This window comes from Coenobita brevimanus, chromosome 97, assembly GCF_032717465.1.
Source record: "Coenobita brevimanus isolate Jiangsu-jjx chromosome 97, ASM3271746v2, whole genome shotgun sequence".
Taxonomy (NCBI): Eukaryota; Metazoa; Arthropoda; class Malacostraca; order Decapoda; family Coenobitidae; genus Coenobita; species Coenobita brevimanus.
Window position 1 is genome coordinate 47082867 of NC_137050.1, and position 10508 is coordinate 47093374.

General features: G+C 39.7%; 1 non-coding gene across 1 annotated transcript; it reads left to right on the forward strand.

Moving 5' to 3' along the window:
- The first annotated feature begins 757 nt into the window (after positions 1 to 757).
- LOC145413926 (5S ribosomal RNA) lies at positions 758 to 876 on the forward strand. The gene has a single exon (XR_013899803.1). It is a non-coding gene; the product is annotated as a 5S ribosomal RNA (ribosomal RNA).
- Positions 877 to 10508: the final 9632 nt, after the last annotated feature.

A 10508-nucleotide genomic window follows, 5' to 3' on the forward strand; every position in this document is an offset into this window, starting at 1 on the left:
CAATATATTTTTCCTGAAGCTGTCGAACAGTGAATATGGCATCAGTGGTCCCCATACCCGGCATAAACTCGAACTGCATCCCATCAATATTCACTCTTTCTCTAATCATACCTTCTAAAACTCTCTCCATTACCTTCGTTATCTAATCTAAAAGCTTTATACCTCTATAATTTCCTCTTTCCAGGGCATCACCCTTCCCTTTATACACATTTACAATTACACTCTTCAGCCAGACATGTGGGATAACACACTCATAAATAATCATATTTATCAGATCAGTCACTATCCTCACCCCTATACCTCCTGAGGCCTTCAGCATATCTGCAGTCAACCAAGACACACCTGCTGCCTTCCCCACCTTCATCCTGCCTATTTATATATATATACAGTATAAATATATACATATACATATTTTATATATATATCTATATCTATATCTATACCTATCTATCTATCTATCTATCTATATATGGTTTAGTGGGTAATCCTAAAGGATTAGTGGGTAATTATTGCGCCCCAATCGGATTGAGGCGGTGAAGGTTTATATCCAAGGGGTGGTTGGGACTGATTGCTCACATAATGCCACTCGGGGTTGAGTGAGGCTACTCACCCTCATCTTAAATGTCAGGACCAACTTGCCTCGCCCCGGGCTCCTACGCTCCTCTGTGGGGCGACATAGGATTGGACGATGATGATGATGATGATATATATATATATATATATATATATATATATATATATATATATATATATATATATATGCGGCCATGCCACGTTGAGTACACCGCTTCCCGTCCGATCAGCGAAGTTAAGCAACGTTGGGTCTGGTTAGTACTTGGATGGGTGACCGCCTGGGAACACCAGATGCTGTTGGCATCCCTACGTGTCAAGTGGGGTTGGTGGAGGATTAGTGCCCCTCCCTGTAAAACAATTAACTCTAAGCCCTTGACCACCCCGTTTGAGATACATGGCGTCTGGCAATGGATGGATGGATATATATATATATATATACTGAAAGGAGGAAATTGAAAGTAAATGAGAATATGAGTAAAGTGATGAAGTGTACGAGGTTGGTAGATGAAAGGGGGGTGAATATAGTTTTGAATGGTGAGTTGCTTGAGGAGGTAGAGTGTTTTAAATATCTAGGGTCACATGTTGCTGTGAATGGAAGAATAGATGCAGAAGTGAAGTTTAGAATAAATGAAGTAGGAAAGGTGCTGGGAGGAATGAAAAAAGTGTTTAAATGTCGTTCGCTTAGAATGGATGTAAAGAGAAGGCTGTATGAGGGTGTTGTGGTACCGACTGCGTTATATGGGGCTGAAACATGGAATATGGGTGTAGCAGAGAGGAAAAGTTTGAATGTAATGGAGATGAGGTGTCTGAGGAGTATGTGTGGAGTGACGCATATGGATCAAGTGCGAAATGATGAAGTGCGAAGAAGAACTGGAGTTGTTCGGGAGATGGCTGGTAGAGTTGAGCAGAGGGTGTTGCGATGGTTTGGGCATATGGAGAGAATGGATAATGAGCGATTGGTGAAAAAGATAACTAGATCTGATGTGAGAGGTGTAAGGCTAAGAGGAAGACCACGAATAGGATGGATGGACAGTGTGAAGAGAGCGCTGGATGCGAGAAAGATGTCTGTTGAGAAAGGAATAGTGGCTGTGCGTGACAGAAATAAATGGAGAGAAATTGTGAATGAATAAGTGATGACGCAGCCCTGAGGGGATATTCCCCTGCATTTGGTCTGATCAGCTTTCAGGTCAGGTGCGGGTAAGGGGATGGGTCTGTTATGATGTGGCAGGGGTAAACCAGTTCTGCTGTCGGGCCCTGCTGCGGATGTCACTGATTGCATTGCGCAGTTGACCCTTGTGCGGTGTGGTGCGGTGAGGATCTGTCCGTTCTCCCCTTTGGGGCTAAGATGCGAATGAATGTGTTTGAATGGATGAGTAAATGGGGAGTGTGTCGTCTTGTATCGGCTACCTCCCTTTCCTTGGGGGAAGCAGCCTAGGTATATATATATATATATATATATATATATATATATATATATATATATATATATATATATATATATGTATTGCCAGACGCCTCAATCCCGTTTGGGGTGGCCACAAACAAATCGCCTCCAAGTCGCCCTGTCCCCCGCCACTTCACTGCCCTGCTTCCAAGTCACATCCCCCTCTCTCATATATCCCTCCACTCCATCCCTCCATCTCATCCTTGGCCTTCCCCTCCCTCTCTCCCCCTCCATCTCACTCACATACACTCTCCTCGTCAGTCTCTCACTCTCCATCCTCTCCACATGGCCAAACCACCTCAGTGTGTTTCTCTGAATGCTTCCTGTCACATCCACATCCACAACCACAACGCTCCTTCACATCTTCATTTGTCAGTTTGTCTCTCCATGTGACTCCATGGGCTCCTCTCAAATAACTCATTTCCACTGCTCTCACTCTTGACTTTTGTCCCTCCAACAACGTCCAAGTCTCACTTCCGTATGTCAGAGTTGGTATCACAATATTTTCATGTAATAACTTTTTCACTTCCATGCTCATTTCCCTGTTTCTTATCAATGCCTTCAAGGAAACAGCAACGTTTCTTCCTTGCTGTACCCTTTCAAACACTTCACCCTCCAAACTTCCATCCTTACTCATCACACTACCCAAGTACTTAAACGTACTCACATTTTCCATTTCCTCATCATCCAACCTCACTGTACATTCACTAACTCCACCTCTCTCGAGGACCATAACTTTACTCTTCCCTACATTCAGTTTCTTACACACTCTCCCAGACTCATCCACCAAGCCTTGCAGCTCCCCTTCGTCTTCATTTAACAACAAAGTATCATCAGCAAACAACAGTACATGGAGTTTCCGAACACTGCCCTCTCTCATTAGGGCCACTGCAACATCCACTCCCCTACCTTTTATCTCTTTTATAACCCCATCCATATACAAATTGAACAACCATGGAGACATGACACATCTCTGTTTCTACCCAGCCTTCAAATAGAAAAACTCACTCATTTCACTATCCACACGCACTGCAGCCTTAGCACCCTCATACATACTCTTCACAGCATTCAACAACTTCCCATCTACTCTTAATACTTTCCACAATCCTTGTCTATTCACCCTGTCATATGCTTTCTCCAAATCCATGAAGGCCAGTTGCAACGTCTTTCCCTTCTCTAGACACTTTTCCACTGAAGATCTAAGAATGAATTTCTGATCTACACAACCTCCTCCCTTCCTAAAGCCACCCTGTTCTTCTCCAACTAATTCCTCTGTTATTTTCAATAGGTATCCTACTGTACACTTTTCCTTATTACACTAAGAAGACAAATGCCCCTATGATTACTGACCGATACTCTCATACATTCTCCTTCCATCTGTTACTCACAACAATACACATTCCTTCTTTAGCCATCTCATTTTCACCTACTCCTGCACATATCCCCCATCCATACTCCCATTCTCTCACCCTCTCACCTCCCCATTTAGTGTCAGTTAATCCACATACATCCACTTTCTCACCCTCTGTCACGAATCAAATTCGTGACATTTTCCTTTTGTGAGAAACCACAAACTCTTAGTGGAAAACTCACTGTGTATCGTTCAGTTAACCGTTTCTCTCTCCATTTCGGTGGTATACTTTTTTCAAAACATTCGTCACTGTTTCAAAAGTGACCGATCTAATGCACGTCATTAAGTGCTCCACTGAGCGATACTATTGTTTCTTTATTGTTCGCCCCTGCTTGCCTCAACCGTTGGCCACGTCTTTTTCCTCTGGCCTGTGCATTACCCATACATCGTATTTGAATGAGTCTTTTGTCTGTCGCAACGGAGTGTGGTTCTGTGCTCCAGTAGTGAGAGTGAGAGAGGTCATCTAGCACCCAGACTCCACTAGACTACAGTTCTCCAGGCTCCCACCCTTCCTTGGTGATACGCTACATTGACCAGTATTTCCTTTTCGTATTTTTCTATGTTTAAGAGGTTGACTTCTGAGTGAGCGAGTGAGTGCGCTCTCTTTATTTTGAATTCACTTTGAGATGTAACGTTGAATTTGTTCCTTTGTAATTAATAAATTTAACAGTTCTCTTTCCTTTGAGCTTAATGTAATGTAAACTTGTGTTTCATTTCTCCATAATTAAGCTTATTTCCCTTATAGCTCCTAGCTTGCATAAACGCTTTGCTATTCATAACTGGTACTTAGGCCAGTCTTGTTGTATTAGGCTTAAAATCCGTTGTGCCTTCTAGGAGTTAACGTATCCGCAAGAACCTGATATTATTAATAATATTAGTTATTTATTGTCAGAGGTGAAGTAACTTTCTCCAGAGGCTAACAGTACTAATAAACAGCAATTGTGAGTAATTAGTCTCTGCTGTGTACTGTTGAGAAAGTTTATAAATTCTCGTTCTGAGAGAGTCGGCGAAGCGGGCCGGCATAAAGTAATCATTGCTTGATTTAGCAAGACAATTCATTGTCCCTGCTCTTCAGTATTATTGAACATTATCATTTAATAATTGCTTTTATTTAAAAAAAAAACCGTGACACCCTCAAGTACCTGGACAATCTCTCTCTCTTTCACCTCATCATTTGCTCCTCTTACATTTCAGGTCGCCATCCGTGTCATGTCCTTTGTACGGTCCTTAGTCCTCATCTTTTGGTCAGTCCTTGTCCGAGGCTTCTTGTTCATATTTTTAGTTAGCTGTTTTCCGGGGAGGGGCACTAACCCTCCACCAACCCACTTGCTGTCACGTAGGGAATACGTGTTGGTTGGTTATAAGGTTACCACCCAGCTTTGTAAATGATTTCCTGGTTTACAGGAAATCATTTAGCTCGCCACTCGATGGCCCACTACACTAAGTGGGTGGATGATGGGCACTACCCACCTACCACAATATATATATATATATGTGTATATATATATATATATATATATATATATATATATATATATATATATATATATATATATATATATATATATATATATATATATATGTAATGCCAGACGCCATCAACCCGTAAGAGGTGGGCATTTGACTTTGAGTTATTCATTTTGCTGGGAGGGGCATTAACCCTCCACCAACCCACTTGTTGACACGTAGGGAGCATGTATGGTTTGGTTATATGGTTACCATCCAGAGTTGTAAATGGTTTCTTGTCTCACAGGAAACCATTTGGCTTGTCACTCAATGTAAAGCCACCTGTAAAAGAAAGAAAAGCAATAAGAAGTGACAGGAAAGATGGGAGAAATAAGAAGAGAGGAGGGCAGGCACAAAAAAACAATGATAAAGGTTAAGGAAGAAGTAGGCAGCACTACATCAGGTGAGTGGATGATGGTCGCCACCAGCTACCACTATATATATATATATATATATATATATATATATATATATATATATATCTATCTATCTATCTATATATCTATCTATATATATATATTGCCAGACGCCTCAATCCCGCTTGGGGTGGCCACAAACAAATCGCCTCCAAGTCACCCTGTCCCCCGCCATTTCACTGCCCTGCTCCCAACTCACACCCCCCTCTCTCATATACCTCTCCACCCCATCCCTCCATCTCATCCTCGGCCTCCCCCTCCCTCTTCCCCCTTCCACCTCACTCACATACACTCTCTTCGTTAGTCTTTCACCCTCCATCCTCTCCACATGGCCAAACCACCTCAGTGTGTTCCTCATAACGCTTCCTATCACATCCACATCCACACCACAACGCTCCTTTACATCCTCATTCGTCAGCCTGTCTCTCCATGTGACTCCACAGGCTCCTCTTAAATAACTCATTTCCACTGCTCTCACTCTTGACTTGTGTCCTTCCAACAATGTCCAAGCTTCACTTCCGTAAGTTAGAGTTGGTATCACAATACTGTCATGTAGTAACTTTTTCACTTCCATGCTCACTTCCCTGTTTCTTATCACTGCTTTCAAAGAACCAGCAACCTTTCTTCCCTGCTGTACCCTTTCAAGCACTTCACCCTCCAAACCTCCATCCTTACTCATCACACTACCCAAATACTTAAACGTACTCATATTTTCCAATTCCTCACCATCCAACCTCGCTGTACATTCACTAACTTCACCTCTCTCAAAGACCATCAATTTACTCTTCCCTACATTCACCTTTAGGTTCCGTTTCTTACACACTCTCTCAAACTCATCCACCAAGCCTTGCAGCTCCCCTTCGTCTTCACTCAACAACACAGTATCATCTGCAAACAACAGTACAGGGAGTTTCCAAACACTATCCTCTCTCACCAGGGCCACTCCAACATCCACTACCCTACCTTGTAGCTCTTTTATTACCCCATCCATGTACAGATTGAACAACCATGGAGACATGACACATCCCTGTTTCAAACCAACTTTCAAAGAGAAAAATTCACTTAGTTCACCATCCACACGCACTGCAGCCTTCGCACCATTGTACATACTCTTCACAGCATTCAACAACTTCCCATCTATTCCATATATTCTTAACACTTTCCACAATCCTTGTCTATCCACCCTGTCATATGCTTTCTCCAAATCCATGAAAGCCGCATACAACTTCTTTCCCTTCTCTAGAAACTTTTCCACTAAAGATCTAAGAATGAATATCTGATCTACACAACCTCTTCCCTTCCTAAAGCCTCCCTGTTCTTCTCCAACTAATTTCTCTGTTCTTTCTCTAACTCTGTCTATAAGTATCCTACCATACACTTTTCCTATTATACTAAGAAGACAAATGCCCCTATGATTACCACACACTTCTTTTTCCCCTTTTCCTTTGTACAAGGGAATAATTATACCTGACTTCCAATCCTCCGGGACTCTACCTTCCTCCCAGGCCAATCTGCACATCTTCCACATCCATTCTACTACTGTCTCTCCCCCATGCTTCAGCATTTCACCACACACTCCATCAATTCCTGGGGCTTTCCCCGATTTAACTTTCTTCATTGCTTCCACAACTTCTATCCTACTGATTTCTTCCTGTCTTCTCACCTCCCTCCTTCTCCCAGCCATTCTCCAGCCACTTATACTAGCATTACTTCCATCCTCTACGTTCAACAATTCCTTAAAGTGTTCTCTCCATCTGCTCACTTTTTCTCCCTTCTCCACTAGTAACCTACCATTTTTATCTTTCACTCCCCTGCTAACTTCACTTCCACCCTGTCTTACTCTTTTCACTTCTCTCCAGAACATTTTCTTACAGTCCCTCCACTTTACACTCAAATTCCTTCCAAATTCCTCATCCACTCTCTTCTTACTCTCTCTTACTAATCTTTTCACCTCTCTCTTTCTTTCCACATATAACTCTCTCTTCCGCCTCTCAACTTCTTCCACGCCCCTATTTCTCATCCATTCATTGTATATATATATATATATATATATATATATATATATATATATATATATATATATATATATATATATACAATGAATGGATGATATATATATATATATATATATATATATATATATATATATATATATATATATATATATATATATATATATATATATATATATATTAATCAAGAGAATGTTTTTTTCGACATCATACCTCAACATCTCTTGTTTATTATTGATGAAAGCTATGTCGATATTAAAAGTATAAAACTGAAGAAAATGTTTTACGCACATAAGACCCCAACATTCCCATGTACTGCATCCTAATTATGGAAACTAAGTCGATACTGAAAAGTATAAATATAAAAAAAATCCCTTTGCACATTACACCTCAACGTCCTACTGTACGTTAATGACAGAAAATATGTTGAGATTAGGCAGACACAAATCGATAGAATGTTTTATGCGTATGACACCCTTTCATGGTATTAGTGGAAACAATGCCAGTGTAGAAAAGGTATAAATCAAGAGAATGTTACAGTGTAATATTCAAAATCAGTCGCTAAGGGAAGGTGTCCAATGAAGCCTTCTGTAATACCTGCATAACAATATGGTCGTAGGGGAATCTGGAGAAGTATTTTCATCTTATCCAAATGACAGGATAAACAAGTCTGCGTAACAGCAACCTAATAATTGTGTTATAGTTTTTATTTTCCTTTCAATACAAGCTTCAGTTTGACTGTGAAGTGTTTGATTACTGTATGAGTGACTGCAAATGTATATATTATTCTCTTTTTACCATAACTTGGCCCATTTTTTAATCCTTTCCCTACTGAATTCAGGTAGCCCAGTGACAAAAAAAAAAAAAAAAAAAAAGACACTGCAATAGCTCTTCATATTTTTCACAGCACTTCTTTGCGATTAGCAGCAAACACTAGAGTTGGCAATTTTAAACCAAGTTAAAGTACATTATGTTACGCATAGTTTAAGCTTAATATGTTTTGGAAAGACTGTCCATGCTACCATTATTAAGCAGACATAAAGGTAATCAAGAACCACCATCGATTCATTATTTTCTCTTTCTCCTTTTTTTTTTTCCTCTGAATAGCCGTAATCGTAATCGATTCCATTGTCTCCCTAGTCAAAGTAATCGTAATCGTAATAGATTTCACTGAAAAATTTATTGCAGTAATGACTGCATTATGATTACTTGCAGCTGTGATGTTTTTAATGCTCTTCACAGATAACTGTTAATAAAAAAAATGTAACCCTACATTAAGATTGTGAGAGCTACTTAAAGATTGTACAAAAAATACCTAAAATTAGTGTATAGTCCAAATGTTATGTTGGTCAAACGTTAGCAGACGATGAGCGAGCTAGGGACGAGAAATGATCGCGTTCAAGTGTGCTACAAGACCCAACAGGTAGCTAAAGAAGTACTGCAGGTATATATATAATTTTCTTTATCGCTGCGTCGAATCTAGGTAGTGTCTTGCCGTGTTGACATTATTTTGAAGGTATTCAAGGACATTCAGCTTTACTCTCGGTTATAGAATATTTAGCGACATATATAAGTAATTTAACGACATATTGATGAATTTCAGACTGAGAAGAGTGACTGCCTGGAGATTGCATGAAGCGATCTTCTGGGCTAATGGAGGTTGGTGAGTAAAACTATGTCCTTTTACGTCATTTGCTGCCGTACATCGTTTTATTCCTATTTCACACATTATTTATAGTCACATTTCAGCCAATGAAACTTCAGCTTGGAACCATAGTTTTTTTTCTTTCAACAATAGTCGATTCCAACTCTCTGTGGGTGTAATCGTAATCGTAATCCTAATCATAAACTTTCCCAAGTAACTGTAATCATAAATTCCTCCATGGGTGATGGAATATTGATGTGTCTATTAGAGAGGCCAGCCATATCCAGGTCTTTTCTGGTTAGGTTACTGTTGTCTAGAATAATAATAAATGCCATGATTAATTCGTTCAACTGATACTTTCGGTAAAGACTCAGTCCTCCCCACACGACAGTCATATTCGATCACAGAAATTTGATCCACGGTGCATGAGCATTGTAATTTAGTACTTATATACTGAAGGGGAGGAATACCCGATGTAGAGATAATTAAGAAGATATAGGGAACACTAATTTGGAAACAGTTATGGACTTTGAAGTTAAAAAAGTGAAAGTGATAAAAACAAGATATTTAGATGTGTAAAGAACAATGATTAATTATCATTTTTGAAAAACAGAAGCATACTCATTCATAACAAAAGAAAAACTACCAGTAGGACCATAAACATCAATAAAGTAGATGTGCAGTTTCTTTCTGTGCAGTCAGAAATACATGAAAACTGCAGATCGAATCCTGCAATAAGTATACTACATTTTTTTAAATTCATGTACTCACTTTTACCTACTCCTGATTGTTTTTATTTTTGGAAGGGGATTGAACCCTTACTGGGGGTCACGCGTCCCAAATATCCCATTACTGATGAGAATCCATTGTACACATTATAAAAAAAAAAAAAAAGCATCTGTGCACATTTGGCCCGAAACAATATGACACTGACGATGGACTCTAGAAATGTTTGATGATTTTTCCGCCTTGTCAAACATGCTTACATAAGTATATCATACATACAGGTTTCTTATGACAATTTATGGCTGATATTGTTACTGGATGTACTTGCAGATAATAATTAATTTTCCAAGTACTGCACAAGCTATATTGACCATTTCGGATATTATCGTAACCCTCCTGCGCTTTACTTTTTTTGTTTGTTTACCGTGTGTACAACGTGTACGAAGATAAGATCTGCCCTCCTTTCATTATTTCTGAGAATTGTTTATCTGGAAAGTGGGACTGACAGCCCTAAAAATCTTGACTGGATAACTGTATATAGTGGGCGACCATTGGAGTAAGCAGAAGAACTGGCCTGGGAATTTTTATTCAAGATTTTCCCCTGTTTCTGATGGTTTTTATTTTCGTGAGGGCGCTGACGCCCCAGGAGCACTGGTGAAAAGTCATTGTCCTCAGTTATCACATTAAGGATGAAAGTCCATTGTAAAACTTGTACTAAGACATCAAAGTCATATCCGACCTCTCTTCACGGTTTCAGATTTTTAAAAATTGGTGA